The 18152-nt window shown below is 36.2% G+C and overlaps 2 long non-coding RNA genes across 2 annotated transcripts; one reads left to right on the top strand and one right to left on the bottom strand.

Annotated features, from left to right (window-relative positions):
- Positions 1 to 49: 49 nt before the first annotated feature.
- LOC125589967 lies at positions 50 to 8059 on the bottom strand. Its single transcript, XR_007326149.1, has 3 exons — positions 7774 to 8059; positions 7576 to 7698; positions 50 to 876 (listed from the first exon to the last, which is right to left on the bottom strand). It is a non-coding gene; the product is annotated as an uncharacterized LOC125589967 (long non-coding RNA).
- A 732-nt stretch (positions 8060 to 8791) lies between these two features.
- Positions 8792 to 10435, top strand: LOC106409582. Its single transcript, XR_001282115.3, has 2 exons — positions 8792 to 9962; positions 10061 to 10435. It is a non-coding gene; the product is annotated as an uncharacterized LOC106409582 (long non-coding RNA).
- Positions 10436 to 18152: the final 7717 nt, after the last annotated feature.

The raw sequence follows: 18152 nt of genomic DNA on the forward strand, positions 1-18152 counted from the left end.
AACAAATGAAGAAAATGCTCAAAGAGCTTTATTTAAACAGAAATGGAGATAGCTTATTAAGGCTTTATTGAACAAGAAGGTAAAGAAAGGAGAAGAGATTTAAGTTGTCACCAATATCAAAATGATTCTGAAATGATATTCATAAAGATAAGGTTTTGGCTGCACAAACCGCAGCCTTAGTTCCCAAGATAGAAAGATAGCATTCATATATATATATGCACTAGAAAGAACCCTAAACATTTGGGCTATGACATATTATTGGACTACTTAACATTGGGTTGGGCTTGTCTTTAATAGTATCAACCTACATGTAATTTCTCCACCTCGTACGAAAAAAAAGTTTAACGACGTTGGAAGAGAAACACAGTATGTTTGCATTAATCGGTTAGTCATTAAGGACATAACCTTTTGAAGACTTATGTTGTCCAGGACCACCATATATAGTACATTAATTGAATTGATTTGTAACATAATAAGAAGATTACAATCATATAAATCTCTTGCAAAGAAATGTGATAAAAAAAACTTAATAAAGTTAGGAGACTTTTTTTGTTTGACGAAAGTTAGGAGATATTATTATTACATAGAAGTATTAACAAATTATATATATCAAGTTGAAGAGAAAATATTATTAGAATCTCTCTCCACAAGCCTAAAGATGAACTTCATGACGCTATGCTAACCGAATTCACACTCCTTGTGTTCTTTAATATACACTGTACAGGCTTCTCTGTGTTTAAATGTGAGAGGTTAGATTTGTTGCCACAACAAGAGTGCTTCTGCTACCCTATTTACTAACCAACCGGGTTTGATCAGGGCATCTCCCTTGAAGTCATGGCCCATTACTGACTTTGATTCACCCAAGCGTCGGTAACACTGTAACAAGAAGAAAGAACAGTAGCCTCAGAGGAATAGTCGGGCCCAGGAGGATAAACCAACCACCCAAACCGTTGATTGTGGCATCCGATTTAAGAAGACATATATTAACTTCATTTTCTTATTAATAGTTATACATAAATAAAATTAATAAAAAATTTTAGTTAAAATAATATTTGATCTATATCTTTAGTTATGACACTTTAAAAGCATCATGTTTGAATATGAATTTTTTTTTAAAATATGATATGCATTCAGACATAATATTAATCACTACAAGAAAACATTGGCTTTACAACGAAGTTTTACAACGAACATAATTCCTCGTAAATTTACAAGTAGATTACGTCGACGTTATGACGAAAAGCAGTTTCGTCGTAAAGCGGATGTAATATTACAACGAAACTGTTTCGTCGTAAAGTCGTTGTAAAGTTACAACGCTTTTACGTGGAAAGTTAAATTCCACGTAAACGCTTTGTAATGTAACAAGGACTTTACGACGAATCCTGTTTCCTTATCTTTCCTCGTAAAGACGTTGTAATGTTACAAGGACTTTACGAGGAATCTTATTTCCTTATGTTTCCTCATAATGGCATTGTAATTTAACAAGTATTTTACAACGAATCGGGTTACCGTTATACTTGGTCGAAACGTGTATTAAGTGTGCTTTATACCTAACTAAATTCCTTCTAAAGTGGATGTAAAATCCTTGTAAAAAAGTTGTAAATCCGTAGTAATACATTGCGTTGTAAAATACTTGTTAAACCTTTACCTACCAATGCTAAAAACACACCAACAAATCTAAGAAAAAAGAAAAACTGAAAAACACAACTAAAAAAAATGGCTGATGGATGCAATATCTACGAGATACGGAGTTGGATGTATTCACATAAAGATTCCGCCGGTAGAGTGATGTATACCTTTCTGAGCGGACTAGAGACATTCATGCAGCAGGCAGGCTCTACACCGCTCACACAGGAAAGCGGTAAGATGTTTTGCCCTTGTCGGAAATGCAAGAATTCAAAATTTGCACTTAGTGAAACTGTTTGTAAGCATTTAGTAAATAGAGGATTCACACCGCATTACTATATTTGGTATCAACATGGAGAGAATTATGGTGGAAATGAAGCTAGTAGTAGTAATAATCATTTTGAGAATCCTGGTAATAATGAAGAACCGAATCAGAATGAGCAGATGGTAGATCATGATAGGATTCAAGACATGATTACTGATGCATTTTTAGAAACAACTACAACAATAGCTCATGAAACTGGGAATGTAGAAGAACCTAATTTGGATGCAAAAAAGTTTTATGAAATGCTAGATGCTGCAAATCAACCAATCTACACTGGTTGTAGAGAAGGTATCTCTAAATTGTCTCTAGCAGCTAGGATGATGAATATTAAAACGGATCATAATCTATCTGAGAATTGCATGGATGCTTGGGCGGAGTTGTTGAAAGAGTACTTGCCAGAAGACAATTTGTCGGCTGAATCTTATTATGAGATTCAAAAATTGGTTTATAATATATTACATATGTTTATAAAATGTTATTAATTGGGTTATATTCGCAACATACAACAATTGAAGCATTCTTCAGAGAATACTCGTATGTGGGATACCTTTCACACATACGAGTATGGAAGACATCGGGCAACAAGTAACTACGGAATATGTGTGAAAAGCGAAACATAATTCTACGGGATCTTGCAGAAAATTATTGAAGTGGAATTTCCAGGGTTATTGAAGCTAAAATGTGTCCTCTTCAAATGTGAATGGTTCGATCCCGTTGAGAATCGAGGTGTTCGATTTAACAAATTTGGTGTTGTGGATGTCAACTCTGGGAGAAGATACAACAAATTCGAGTCTTTCATCCTAGCTTCCCAGGCTGAACAAGTTAGCTTTCTTCCATACCCTCGCCTTCGAAGTTCTGGGATTAATTGGTTGGCTACTATCAAAATTACACCTCGTGGACGAATTGTTGCTGGAGAAGAACCACCATTGCAAGAAGAAGATGCTATTAATGAAGTTGAGGTTCCTGATCAACAACTTGATGAAAATCTTCTGATCGACCCAAATAACCATCAATATGAAGATCTTCCCGAAGATGCGACAGATGAAGCACGTGAAGACGAGTTCGATTGTAGTGACGACGATGACTATTCAGATGTTGATGAGAACTCAAACGATTCAGAATGATGTAATATATGTAACAAATGTTGTTTTTATCTTTACAAAATATTGTACCCAATGTTGTTTTTTATTGCTTAAGTGAGATACTTAATGTATGTGTACTATAAGTTGTCTTGTATAATATCTATTTCTTAAGGTAAAAAATTTTATTTTGTTGAAGTTAAGGGTTTTAGTTGGATAAAGAGGATGAAAGTATGAATGAGTGATAATGGTTAAGATGATAACTTTGGGGTTTAGGGATTTGATTTTCGGGGTTTCATACTTTCCTCGTAAATTCGTTGTAAATAAAAACACGGGCCTGGTAACTTCGTCGTAACATAAAATATTATTTCCATGTAAATTCGTCGTAACATAAAATACTATTTCCTAATTCCTTGAAGTTAAGGGTTTTAGTTGGATAAAGAGGATGAAAGTATGAATGAGTGATAGTGGTTAAGATGATAACTTTGGGGTTTAGGGATTTGATTTTCGGGGTTTCATACTTTCCTCGTAAATTCGTTGTAAATAAAAACACGGGCCTGGTAACTTCGTCGTAACATAAAATATTATTTCCATGTAAATTCGTGGTAACATAAAATACTATTTCCTAGTAACTTCGTCGTAAATGAAAAAACACGGGCCTGGTAACTTTGTCGTAAATGAAAAAACACGGGCCTGGTAACTTCGTCGTAAACCAAAACACGGGCCTGGTAACTTCGTCGTAAACGAAAACACGGGTCTGGTAACTTCCTCGTAACATTACGACGAAATTACGAGGAAACCGTTTTTATATATATGGGAGAAGTCTTTCAGACGAGCACTGCTCGTATCTTCCTCCCTAACTCCTCTCCCCCTCTAAGGTAACTTTCTCTCTCTATCTTTTTTTTTTTTTTATAGTTTAGGTGGTTAGTTTAGGTGATTAGTTTAGGGAATTAGTTTAGGTGATTAGTTAACGGAATTAGTTTAGATGATTAGTTTAGAAAATTATTTTAAACAATTCGTTTAGGATATATATTAATTTAATTTTTTTAAATTTTCTAGATGGCTCCTAGACCGAGACCAGCAGCTCCTGCACCTACGTATGCGGATTTGTTTGGCGATGGATCTTCCTCTAGCGGTCCATCGTCTTCTTCCGGGACAGTTCCGGACTCTCACACATCTCAGAGAGTTTCTTCGACCCCTCCTCCTCTTCCATCTCAGATGCCTCCCCCACCAGCTCCACCTGTCGCCCCGGATCAGCCTGCCCCACCGGCTGCAGTTCATCCCGATTTGCGGGTGCCAGCTCATGCACCATTTGCAAGATACACTGTCGAGGATTTGCTTGCCCAGCCCGGACGAGAGGGTTTACACGTTCTGGACCCCGATAGACCCCCGGGTACTTATTGGTAAGTACATAAAATTATTAATTTTAAATTTAAAATCTTTGATCAATTTTTTTAACAAATTTGTTATATTTGCAGGTTTGGGGCTAACAACCGTGTTAGCCGGAGCGTTTTAGAGACGATGAAGGGATATTATGACGGCCCTTATCCCAACTGGACCATGACTCCCGATCACGTCAAGACGACGTGGTTTAAATGTTTTGCGGTAATTATATTTACCTATTATTAATATTTATATTGTTAATTAAATAATTATTTTTTTTTTCTAATCTTTTAAAATGTTTGTTTTTTCAGCAAAGGTGGAACTGGTCCGTAGGAATCACCGAGAGGGTGAAGAGCGAATTTATTGCAAAGGTGAAAACTCGTCTTTGCAACACCGTCTCCGATTGGAAGGACAAGTGGGAGATTTACGGCTATGAGGGGAAGCCGAGCGGGGTCACAAAGGAAGCATGGGATGGCCTCATCACCTATTGGAACGAACCCAGCTCCATCCGCAAAGCCAACTCCTGCTCCGCTTCCCGAAGAACGAGGGATAAAGATGACCATTTGCCCATGGTTCATAGAACCGGCCAAAAACCCCATGCCGGAATTCGTCTCGAAGCTGTAAGTTTCATTTAAATTTATAATTTTCATTATTTTAAACTTGTATTTATTAATTATATTTAATTTATTTATTATTGTTGTTTATTAGTTGGAGAAGACGAGAGTTTTGCCATCTCTCTCGGACTTATTCAAGATGACTCACGCCTCACCAGATGGGGTTTTTGTGGATCCTGCATCCGAGAAACTCTTCAACGCTGTGGCGTCTCGGGTTGAAGAGCAAGAGACGCAACTTACCCAACAGTCTGCAGATGGATTACCCGTCAAGTTGTCAACCGAAGAGGTCGACCGGATCTTCGAGGAGCTAAAATTTAATAATTTTAATTTTTTTTCTTTATTTTATTATTAACTCTAAATACGTTTTTATATATATACATATAGGTGGCTCCTAGAAAGAAGGAAAGGACGGTCGGAATAGGTTCCGTTAACGAAGTTGCAAGGGCGACTTCGTCATACTATTCGAGACGGGACCAGGACAACGACCGGATGCAGGCTCGCATGGATACCCAGCAGCAGCGTTTGGACTCTCTCGAGGGTTTGCTGGATGTGATGGCGGTGGGAAATCCAACTTTGCAGAGAGCTTTGGCGGAGAGACGAGCAGCTCTCGGGATGAGCCAGCCGGATCCCGAAGCAGGAACGTCTACAGACCCGAACCCCTCAGCCAACTACTTCGTTGACGATGATGTTGGCCTTTAGTTTCCTTTTTTAATTTCTTTTGTTTTGTATAAAAAATTTAAATTCTATTTAATTAATGAATTTATAGTTTTTATAAAAAAAATATTTGGTTTCATATTTAATTTTATTTCAAATATTTTAAATTTTAAAATTATTGTTTTATAAAATTTATATAATTATTATAATTAATTAATATTTTAAATATGGAGATGTAAATTCGTTGTAAAATTCCACGTTAAGTCCTCGTAACGTTTACGAGGAATTTACATGGAGTCGTTGTAAAGTCCTCGTAAAGTTTACATCGACTTTACGTGGAAGCCTTACGTGGCTTTTACAACGAACTATTACGAGGTATTTACATCGTCATTTACGAGGGCATTACGACGAATAGTTTCCTTCCGCTTTACGAGGAATTGACTTCCTCGTAAACGTAACTAGGACTTTACGACGAAACCTCCATTACGACGAGCGTTTAACAACGAAACGCGTATCGATGTTAATTCGTCGTAAAGCCTCTATTACGACGAATTTACAACGAATACCGCCCTCGTAAAAAATATGTTTTCTTGTAGTGAATTGATGATGATCTATATATACAATTATAGATTTTACGAAAACTAATACCAGAAAAAGTTATAAATATCTATTAAAATACTTTTTGAAAGGTGGAGAACTATTATCAAAACACATTAACCGTGTATCGCATATTATTGACTACTAGTGTTTGCCCTGTGCGGAAATACTTTTTTTCTTACTAAAATAAAGGTTTAGTTATATATAGACATACTTTTCATGTGTAAAACTTAGTTGAAAATAAACACACTAAATATCTACACATTTATCATTAATTAACAGTAAACACAAAAATTAAAATATTAGTTTAAAGGTTTCTTAATTATTTTGTTTGTGTTTTGAACATTTTATATATGTGCTTTTCCAGTAATTCATCCATCATGTAATTAATCTAGTGATTCATTGAGATTTTAAAATAAAATTTTGTGCTAATTTTGAATTAGGGTTTTAAATGGAGGGAGTAGAGTACACTCATACCCAGTTTTCGATTTAGAATTTCTTGTTTTTTTTTTCTTTTTTTTCTGACATCAGATTATGAGTTTCTTTGTTATTTGTTGTCAAAATTATAAAATATAGGATAAGAGTAAGAGAAGAAAAGATCGTGGATGAATAAAAAATAGTGGGTAGTTATATTTTTTCCTTTTTCTAATCATTATTTTGCCTTTAAGAACTATTTTGTTTTAATTATTTTTAAAAAAATAAAAATTTAATCGAAACTCTTTTAAATAATAATGTATACACCAAAATATAAAATATAGATAAACTTTATCTCATCCACTAACTTTATTCAATGATTTCATACAGAATAAAAATTACTTATTTTAACATAATATAAATTTGGATGTAATGAATCTAGTTACAATTTTATTGACTGTTTTAATTTTATCTATAGTTTTAAATAACAATTTTGTTGACATCTTGTTTAATTACCTTCTTTATTTTAAAAGTTCACACTAAAACAAAATAAACCTACATTAGTTCTTTCGATAGTTTGTTGAATTTTCAAGATTTTGCAAATTTAGTTTGCTTTATTTAATGTTTTAGATAATTGTTAATATTATAAAAATAATAATTTAAAAGTAATTTTTTTTTTGAAATAACACATGATTTTGACTAACCAACATTCACCACTTAAATTGTCGAAATTAATTTTCAGCATCAAAGATCAAGGTTCTAATTTTATGGTGTAGATGTTAAATGGCTTCGTTGTCAAAAATATGTTAAATGGCCTAAATTTTTTAAGGACTATAAAGTAAATAATTATTTTACTTTCTAGTTGTCAAACGTTTTGAATCACCTTTGTAATCCAGCGTCTTCAACCTTCTCAAAGTTTACTGTAGAGCAGATCTGTCCAATTTTTTTTCTTATCCCTCATATATGGTTTTCTTGAATCAGCTTTTATTTCTTATACCAGTCTGCACTGCAGTAAGCAAAAATAATTTCTAAACTGAACAATTTTTTTTTTTTGTAACTGAAATTTTTGGTATGTTGTTACCTGCAAATTCTAGAAGCCTGCAACAAAACTAATCTCTCCCTGTCGTGATTTAAACTCAACCACCAACCAACTGTTGCTTTAAGAAAGGTTCAAAGACGAATGTTTTCCACTGTCTGATCTGAAAAATGTGATGATCATGAACTTTTAAGTAGTAATCCAGGTGATGAATAAAAAAATTGAATTGGTATAGACATAAGAAAAGATATGAAAAAGCAGGTCGAGAACTTGAGATCAAAATTGAAAATTTAGAAGAGTTGAAAGGATCTTCGATTTTGCATGTTTGATAATAGAGACAATAGAAAAGGCGGAAAAAATAAATAGAAAGTAAATTTGTTGATAAGAATTTATATAGGGGAAGAAAACAGTTTTTAATCGTGGTCAGTTAACTTTGAACGTGAATGCAATATTATGATAGAAATTATAAATGAATTGCTGAAAATTAAGGATCGAAATGTTGATTTTTTAGTTGATTATTTTTTATTATTTGTAAAGCATTTTCCACTTGTCAAAATTTGATTTGCCAAGTGACTTCTGCTTTAGTATATAAAAGATTATATTATCTGACGCCACAACTGAAAGAAGTTAATTAAGGTTGAAACAGATAAATAATAATTTATGGTCTAACATGTCAAAATATATTAAATAGGCTAATTTTGTTTTCAGATGATACAACTATGATTAAAATATTTGAATGTATAAATTTAGTGAATGTTTCCAACAAGAAAATCTATATTTTAAATTTTAAATTTACTATTTTATGATGTGCACGATTCTATTGTTTAATGAAAAATTTAGTCATTTTTATATTATTGCTTTGTAATTTTAGATAAAAATTATTTAAAATATAATTTTAAATTGGCTTCGAGAAAATATAAAATGTTAAACCAGCACATGAAACGAAGAATGCAAACAAATAATATAACAGATTTTTTTTGGTAAAATTAATATAACAGATTTACGGCATGCATGATTGCTTTGTTGCAAAAGATATACGGACTAACCTTGTACAAACAATGGTTTACCAGGTTCATGGCAAATAACTTTGAGGATCATTATTGGGGTTTTTAGAGTAGAGTTCTTAGCTGAATATAAGAACCCGTCTCTTAACTTTTAACTAAAAAGGTTAAGAAATGACTCTTAAAACTCTTATTTAAGAATCGGTTCTTAGCTTTTTTAGTTAAAAGCTAAGAGACGGGTTCTTATATTCCGCTAAGAATCCCATCTTAAGAACCCCCAATAGTCATGCTCTAATTAGGCTCCAAACGATAAGGAATATTTTTTCCCAGATATTCCTTCTCATTCTTTTTTATTTAAGGAATTATAAAGCAAAACTATTTTTTATCAAATCCGACAAGAAACAATATAAGGAATAAGTATTTCTATTATTTTGTTTATTTTTTTTATTTCTTCTTTGTTCTCATTATTTTTTTTTGGGGTCACTAATTAGAGTCTTAGTGACGTGATCTTTCATTTTTTTGTAAGGAATAAGTATTTCTATTATTTTGTTCTTTCTCTTTTTTTTTTAATTCCTTATCATATCGGTAAGGAGCAATAAAGAACATGTATTCCAATTATTTTGTTCCTCTTCATTTATTTCATCTTTGTTCCTATTATTACTTTTGGGATTTTTAACATTAAAACCGCTCAGGTAAGTTTTATTTGGGTAAAAACCCTTCGATTATGTATTTAATGTAAAAACCCCTCAAGTTAAGTATGTTAGTGTATAAGCCCATCCGTCTACAGTAACATTTAATTAATTTTTTAAGAAAAACAACAAGCATGCTGAAAAACGACACTACAATGGCACAATGTGTCTTTTCATGTTCTTCAATCATCATTTCGAGAAAATAAAAATCCCCAATTCATCTAACCCTAATTTTGGAGATGAAGAACACTACCTTCGCGAGGGAGAGGACTGAAGATTACTAGTCCGCCATTAGAGTCCTTGACAAGGTCTGATATGATCTGTTGATGAAGCTTCAGCGCTATTGAAGAAGAAAAATGGCGTAAATTGGAGATAACGAGTCTTGACAATGATAGAAATATTTCTACAGACCTCAAAACTTTGTGGTTTCTGAGATACAGGCTGGGGTTTGTGAGATTTTGAGTGTCGGACAGATTGGTGAAGAAAGAGACGAGTCAGAAACACGAGATAGATTTACTGTGAAAGGAGCTGGTAACATGACAAGGTAAATGTCTGCTTTTCTTACTTTCTATTTATGTAGGTTCAACTGAGAGATTTGGTTTCATCATATGTTAGCAAAAATTGTTTCTTCATTCTTCTCAGGACACTTTATGTCCGGTTGATGTTGGAGGGTATTGGGCAGCTGATGGATCATATAATGGTGGTGAGACAAGATGCTGCAGAGTTGATTTTGAAAACCAATGTTTTAAGATGCTCTTAGTATGCTGAGCAATTTACAAGGATGTATGCACATTATAAGACAATGGATGGACTAGGCTAGACAATAGATGCACTCGGCTATATCTTATTTTGTTGCTAACTCTGTTTCTTATTTGATTTTTCATTTTAACTCGGTTAAGGTTTTACTAGAGCCATATTATTTAGAAAATTTTCAGGTCTTCGTAAAACCATCACTATTGTGGAATTTCATGTAAACTGGTTTCAAGTCTTAGTAAAACAATCTTTATTTTGATGTTATCATGTTTTTGTGTTTTCTATCTTTAAATCACCAACAATATGTATCTCTTCAAATGACAATGTAAAAAATTAAGCAACAAATAACGTGAGCACTGAGCACCAACATAAACAGATGGTCTTCACCTGAAATCGCTCCACATCATAATATAAAACCAAAAATTCCTTGTGGCGTAGTGGTATAAAAGTTTTCTTAGCAAAAACAATCATAATATAAAATCAGAAATAGAAAATCCCCTCGAAATTCAAAACAAAAGATCAGAAATCATAATATAGAGCTATCCTAACTTACCTAAACGAAGAATAAATAAAGAAGATTGGAGATCCAAAGGAACTCAGATGAAGAAGAAGAAGATTGGGGATATTTGGTCTGAGAAGAAAAAGAATAATGGAAACACCGTGACGTTTTTAAAATCTCCGAAACGCAGCGTTGGAACTTAACGACCAATACTCAACAGTTAACGTCACTGTAGAGGGAGGAGCTAATAAATTAAAAAACACGACTTGAGGGGTTTTTACGTTGCATACATAATTGAGGGGGTTTTATCCTAATGAAACTTACTTGAGGGGTTTTAGTGTTAAAAATCCTTACTTTTGTGATCACCGGTTAAGTCTTTAGATTTTTTATAAAAATACATAGAAAGTGCAATAAACAGCTAAACATATCATTTAGACAACATATAAACTTAAAGCAACATGTTCACAAAAGGATCAGACGTTAGCTGAGCAGTGAAAATCTAAAAAGAAATATGAATAAATTGAACACCCAACTGTAGCAAGTGGTAAAGAGAAGGGTTTGGGATGTCCCTACATTTCAGGTTCGATCCACCTGCCATGCGAAACTAAGTCACATTTTCCTGGTCACCCTACACGGATATGGACTACTGTATTTCGGCCCATTTGGATACCCGAGAGATGATCTATCCGTGGACTGCACCTCCCACCCGGAGCTTAGGTCTGTGTCTTTAATAGATCCGGATTTAACTCTTTTTCAATAAAAAAAAAACGGTCACAAGCTACCAGAAAAAAAGGATGTCCTCGAACCTTGAAGCAGCAGTTCAGTTCATATAGCCTTTCAAGAAATCCACTCATCAACACATACGCAAAGAACCACAACTCGGATCCGCAAGCCCATCTAACATCGTCTCACTGGCATCATGAAGAGTCCACAATCAGCGATGTTGTCGTTCGGAGAAAGAAGCTAAAAGTTGCTGTATCCAACTCACCAAACTCGAGACCATATATACCTATTTAATTCAAGCCCATATAGAATAATGGAGCAGATTGGATGCACTTCTTCGGAAAAAACGACTGTCAAACTACCAAAAAAAAAAAAAAAATTAAAAACCCAACTTACAGTTTTTCACTCTCAGTGGACTCAATCTACTTCCAGAAAAGCCAAACAGCCGTAAAGATAACGAAAGGGCAGAGAGATGGTGACGAGGAATACCACACCATCAAAACCCACACCATTTTTGAGGAGAAGCCAAAAACCCTACACACCAAAAAGTATCTCGACGCAAAAGGAGAAGACAACACCACTCCGCCCGCCACTTGACACTACCACAGGAGCAAAACAATGGCCAACCTTTAGAATTTCACTATGCGTTACCATCGGAGACCACTGAAAGATCTGAAGAAAAAAAAGAGAAACTTGAGATCTACAAAACTACAAGCTCAAAATTCACTCATAAATCACTACTCTATACCCATACGCCACACTACACCGGAGATGAACCCAAGGGAAATTGTTCAACGACTCAGGCGCCACAGAACTTAAAAAGATTCAGCTTAAGAAAAAAATCCAAAAAGTACAATCGATTTTTTTTTTTTTTTTAGTTCAACATCAAACTTTCATTAACCAAATTGTGAACACGGGATTACAACACACAAGTTTTCAACCCGATGTACAAACGACGCAATCTAGTATCGCCTAGAATCACTGAGTTGGATCCTAAACTACCTCATCAAATTATCGCTGTAATTTTCACTACAAAGAACCGAATTCATCTCACGACTCGAGATAAACCGGCTCTTAAACCCTAAGATTAGACAACAAAAACGAACATAGTAATAGCACAAGAAACCCATGATGCTAACCGACTATCCTTTAAAATCCAACTATTGAGCCCTAATGATTTGCATTCAATCTGTGTCCCAATAGTGTCAACACCACAGGTGCATCCCGATCGAACCTGACACCTTCCGGCTATCACTATCCCGCTTCTAAGACTGAAACCGAACAAGGAAGTCCGGACTGAAAGCGGACCTTGGTGACTGCAACCGGAACGCGACCTACCAAATCGTAGCTAGCAGAGGTGCAGAGTCAGACCACCGGCTCGACCTCGAGACCGTCGCCGCGCTGGGAAGTCGATCTCCGCCGCACTACACCCGCAAGAGCTCTTCTTCGGTTAACTACTACGTTGTCAAAGCACCTTGCAGAACGTCGTCTCTCCGAGAACCGAAGAGCCAAGCCTTTGTTCACCACCCGTTGAGCCACTCCTCCACCGTTTCACCGCCATAGGGGAGTGTAGATCCGGTCTTGAGGAGTCGTCTGGTCGCGTCACGCGCCGTCGCCGTGGTGGTAGAATAGTAGATCTCGAAAGGGAGAAAACTGGATCTGACGGGACCGTCGGTCCTAAAAGCCGACTTCCACCTCTGCCGTTCTTCCTTGGGCCTCGTCGTTTCTCCATAAGAAGTCGGGACTGTTTCCGTAGACTAAAAGTAGTCTCTGGAAGTCAACGACAACACAGAGATCCAAACATATCGGCTTAGATTGAACAGCGAAAAAGGAAGCAAAAAGAAAACGAGATTAAGGGAGGAAGAGGTGTGCCTCCGACGCCAACGACGGATCGACGTCGGAGCTAGGGTTTATGCTGTCGGCGTCTGCAAGATTCGCGAGAGAGAAGTTTTTTCCTTTGGTTTTGTCCCAAAAAAAAAAGTACAATCGAATTAGAGGTTACTTAGTCCAAGAAACTGTTTTATTACCGTTAGAGTACGGAAAAACAGTGTTTGAATGGAGAGTATAAATAAAAGCAGTTCATATATGTGTAGCAGAATCCACTTTTTCTTCCCTTCACAACAAATTAATTGTTCTCCGTCAACGTACCGCTTTAAAAAAGCAAAGCAAAATATATATTTTTTGTTGCAATTAATTACTAGTTTAACTCTAATTTTATTTTAATTACTAGCTTGTTTTTCACACCTAATTTACCCCTATTTTATTTGTTAACAAAAAGATAATTACGAAAATGTCATTACTAAATTTTTGAAATGTTTACAATTTTGCCATCCACGAACTTATTTTATCTACGTTTTATGTAGCCACAGATCTAAATATATTCTTATTTAGCAACAAATTTACTTAAAATCTATAGACTTAATAAGATTTCTACAGACTTGTTATAACAAATCTGTCACGTTTGGCCATAAATTTATTAAATATTGACAGATTTAATTTATTTGGCCGCATATTTACTTTATGTTAACAGATTTAGAAGGATTTGATAGAGTTGTTTTTCTTTAACCAAAGATTTACTTGTTTTTGACAGATTTAATTTCGATTTGACAGATTTATTATTCTTTAGCCACAAATTTATTTAATTTTGACAGACTTAGTTAAGATTTGGTAGATTTATTTATTCTTTGACCACCGATTTATTAGAATTTGACAGATTTAGATAGAATTTGACAGATTTAGTTATTATTTGACCACAGATTTGTTACAGTTCCACAGATTTGTTTAAACTTAAGCCACAAATTTATTTATGATTTGCCCACAGATTTTTATTAATTCCTCCTAACCGAGTTATTACAAACCAGATTAAACCATTTAATTCTGAAATTATTTCATATACTAGTAATTTAACTTGATTTAAACCGAAATGTTTCAAACCAACCATAATTTGAATCAAAAGCATGTAAACCAAAATTATTTAATTAAACTAAACCAAAATTATTTAATTAAACTAAACTAAACCAAACTTAATTTAAACAAAACAAAGAGAAAAGCCCTTATCTACAAATCACTCTTATACGTGATTACCTTATTCGACCTTAATGGCGTTTTCAGACGTTTATTTTCTTCCTTCTTTTTTCATGGCACAAATAAAAATTGTTCGTGGTCATTGGATGAGCATGATGTGCGTATGTTCTTATGGTGTTATTAATAAGTCTCTATTTAAATTTGCAGGTGATGTGTTGTTCTTACCATTCTTCCTTAGTAGACAAGAAAATAGCAACGATTAATCCAAAGAAGTGTTCAAAGCTTCAGCCTGTTTAAGTGAGGAAGTAATAGACCAAGATGAAGAATGGAGTAATCATTGAAAATACATTTCTAGCTCTTTGGAGAAAAAACTCAGATCTCTTAGAAACACAAAGAGTTATAAGAACAACTTTTCTTATTAGCTTTAGAAACTACTCAAAACTAAAGCTCTCAATATATTTCTCTCAGATCATATGGAACACCTCTCCATTAGACCTATATTTATATGAAAGACAATTCCCTTTAACATGTGGGATATGGAAAACACAAATCTAACCTAAATAGAAACTTCATTTTCCTATTTATAGGTTTCTTTATTGTGTTTATCTTAACATATTAAACATCTAATAATATGTTAAGTTTCCACAAGCTTGGAATTATCCAACATTCACCCCCTTAATTCCAACTTGAATTAGGGAGATCAATTTCTTGAACTCCGATTAAGCTCTTCATTTGCTTGAACATAATCCTTGCTAATGGCTTGGTAAGGATGTCAGCCTTCTGCTCAACACCCGACACATGCTCCACTTCGACATGCCCGTTCTCCACACATTCACGAATGAAGTGATACTTCTTGAGTACATGCTTACTCCTTCCATGGAAAACTGGATTCTTGGTTAGAGCAATGGCTGATTTGTTGTCGATCCTAAGCTTGACTCTCTCGCCTTCTTTGCTTAGTATCTCACTCAACAATTCCTTGATCCATATAGCTTGCTTCGCTGCTTCTGTTGCTGCCATGAATTCTGCTTCGCATGATGACAATGCAACCGTCTGCTGCTTCTGCGACGTCCAAGTAATCAGTGATGAACCGTAGTAGAATGCATGTCCTGACGTGCTCCTCCCGTCATCGAGATCAATGTTGTGACTGCAGTCACTATAACCAACGACACTCCTTGACCCATCTCTCTTGAAGAACAGACCGTAGTTTGTTGTTCCTTTCACATATCGCAATATGTGTTTGATGGCTTGTCCGTGAGAGTCTCTCGGATTGTGCATGTATCGGCTAAGAACACCTACTGCGTAACACAGGTCGGGTCTTGTGTGAAGCAGATACCTCAAACATCCTATGATTCTTCTGAACTCGGTAGCATCTATCTTTTGCTCATCTTCAGCTTTTGAGATCTTCAAATTCGCCTCCATTGGAATTTGAGTTGCGTTACACGCTTCCATCTTTGTGTCACGCAGGATTCCTTGAGCATACCTCTCTTGTTTTATTCTGATTCCGTCTGCTCCTTGAATCACCTCTATGCCAAGGTAGTACGTTAGCTTACCTGGATCTGACATCTCGAACTTCTTAGACATCTCCTCCTTGAATTGCCTAATCACCTTAAGTGAAGTTCCTGTCACAAATAGATCATCAACGTAGATGGCAATGATCAAGACGTCTCCTCCTTCAGTCTTGCAGTACACTGATGGTTCCTTCGTGCACTTCTCAAATCTCATCTCCTTGAGAACCTGATCAAGTTTCACACTCCATGCTCTGGGTGCCTGGCGTAACACATGCAACGTCTTGTGTAACACACAAACTCGATCCTCTTCTCCTTTCTTCTCAGAACCAGTTGGTCTATCTACAAGCTCCCATATCTTGTTTCTTGTGATAGACTCCAACTCGTCTTCCATAGCTTCAACCCAATCTTCTTCACAAGATAAGTTGAACTCATCTGAGGCAATCTCTCCTCCTCTATCGGTGCATCCTAGATTGAACACATCTGAGGCAACCTCTCCTCCTCTATCGGTGCAACCTAGATTGAACATAGTTGAGGCAAGCTCTCCTCCTCTATCGGTGTGAGATCTTTTGAACCGATAGAATGCCTCATGATTATCTGCTGTCGTTGGTGGTGCGGTTTGTCCACTCAAATCTCCAAGCAATAATCTTAATGGCTTTGATGTACGAACCATGGCCTTAGTCAGGAGTGAGTCTCTGGTTTGCTTCCCTACGAGACATGTGTCACACACGCCTTCTTCGTGTGTTACACTCGGGAATGAGTGTCTCGTTTGCTTCCCTGCGAGACATGTGTCACACATGCCTTCTTCGTGTGTTACACTCTGCATTCCTACGACCATCTCCTTCCTTACCATGTTGTTCATCACTCCATAGCATATATGTCCTTGTCGAGCATGCCACCTCAATGTAGCATCTACGTCCCTGACATGTAAACACTCCGGGTAGCTTATCTCTATAGGGGTCTTGTAGAGACGGTTTGGAGATCTTGTCACACAAACTAGCAACCTTCCATGCTAATCTGTGAGCGTTAAGTAGACATCTTTCATGTTAACCTCACATCCGTTTTCTGTTGCTTGCCCAAGACTCAATATATTGTGCTTCAGATCGGGTATGTAGTATATGTCCTTGAGTGCCTTCTTCTCTCCAGTCTTGCACAAAAAGGTAACCACACCCTTTCCTATAATGTCAACACATGATCCATCACCAAACTTCACCTTCCCTTTGGTGTTGAGATTCAAACTCGAAAAGAACTCCTTGTTCCCTGTCATGTGATTGCTCGCTCCATTATCCAAATACCAGACACTTGCACTGCCTTTGTCGATATCAAGATTCTTTGGAACCACCTTATTTTCGTTCAAAAACACCACCTCGTGTATATAGAGTGCATCAGCCTCTTCTGTCTCATTTAGGTTGGTTTCTTGATTCTTCTCTGTCTTTTCGGGACAGACAGTTGCGTAGTGACCAGGCTTGTCACATCTCCAACATATCAGCTTTGAACGATTCTTCTTCGGGTTGTTATCTTCGGTGTGTGACGCACGGTTTTGGTTGTGTGACCTACCTCGACCTCTGCCTCTACCGTTCCGTCCTCTTCCTCTACCACGGGAATTCTCATAGCCCCTCTGACTATGCTCTTCATTGTTCGAAAACATCAGTTTCCCTTGGTCTTCTTTCTGAGTTTCCTCTCCTACACGCTCCTCGTACGCCTTAAGCCTTCCAACTATGTCTTCAAACCCCGTCGAGTTGAGATCTAGGACTTGCTCAAGTGATGCTACGATCTGGATATACTTGTGTCTTGGAAGACCCTTCAAGAACTTCTTGACCATCTTGGATTCTTCTATGTTTTCTCCCAACGAGGTTGCTTTGGATGATAGGCCCGATATCTTCCCCGCGAAGTCATCGACCGTATCTCCATCATCCATCTTCAACCTATCAAACTCCGTCATCAACGTCTGTAGTCTCGCCTCCCTTACACGATCAGCTCCTAGGTGTCGCGACTTGATGGCATTCCAGATCTCTTTTGATGCGGTTTGTTCTCCCACCTGGAGAATCAAAGTCTCTGGAACAGATTGAAACAAAAGAGCTATCGCAACATCGTTCTTCTTTTGATCATCTGAACCGGGTTCGATTGTGTCCCACACTTCATGAACACGTAGTAGAACCTTCATCCTCATCGACCAAACTGTGTAGTTTGTCGGTGACAACATCGGACATTGGATGGATGTAGATCCAAA

This window comes from Brassica napus, chromosome C7 (assembly GCF_020379485.1).
Source record: "Brassica napus cultivar Da-Ae chromosome C7, Da-Ae, whole genome shotgun sequence".
NCBI classification, from domain to species: domain Eukaryota; kingdom Viridiplantae; phylum Streptophyta; class Magnoliopsida; order Brassicales; family Brassicaceae; genus Brassica; species Brassica napus.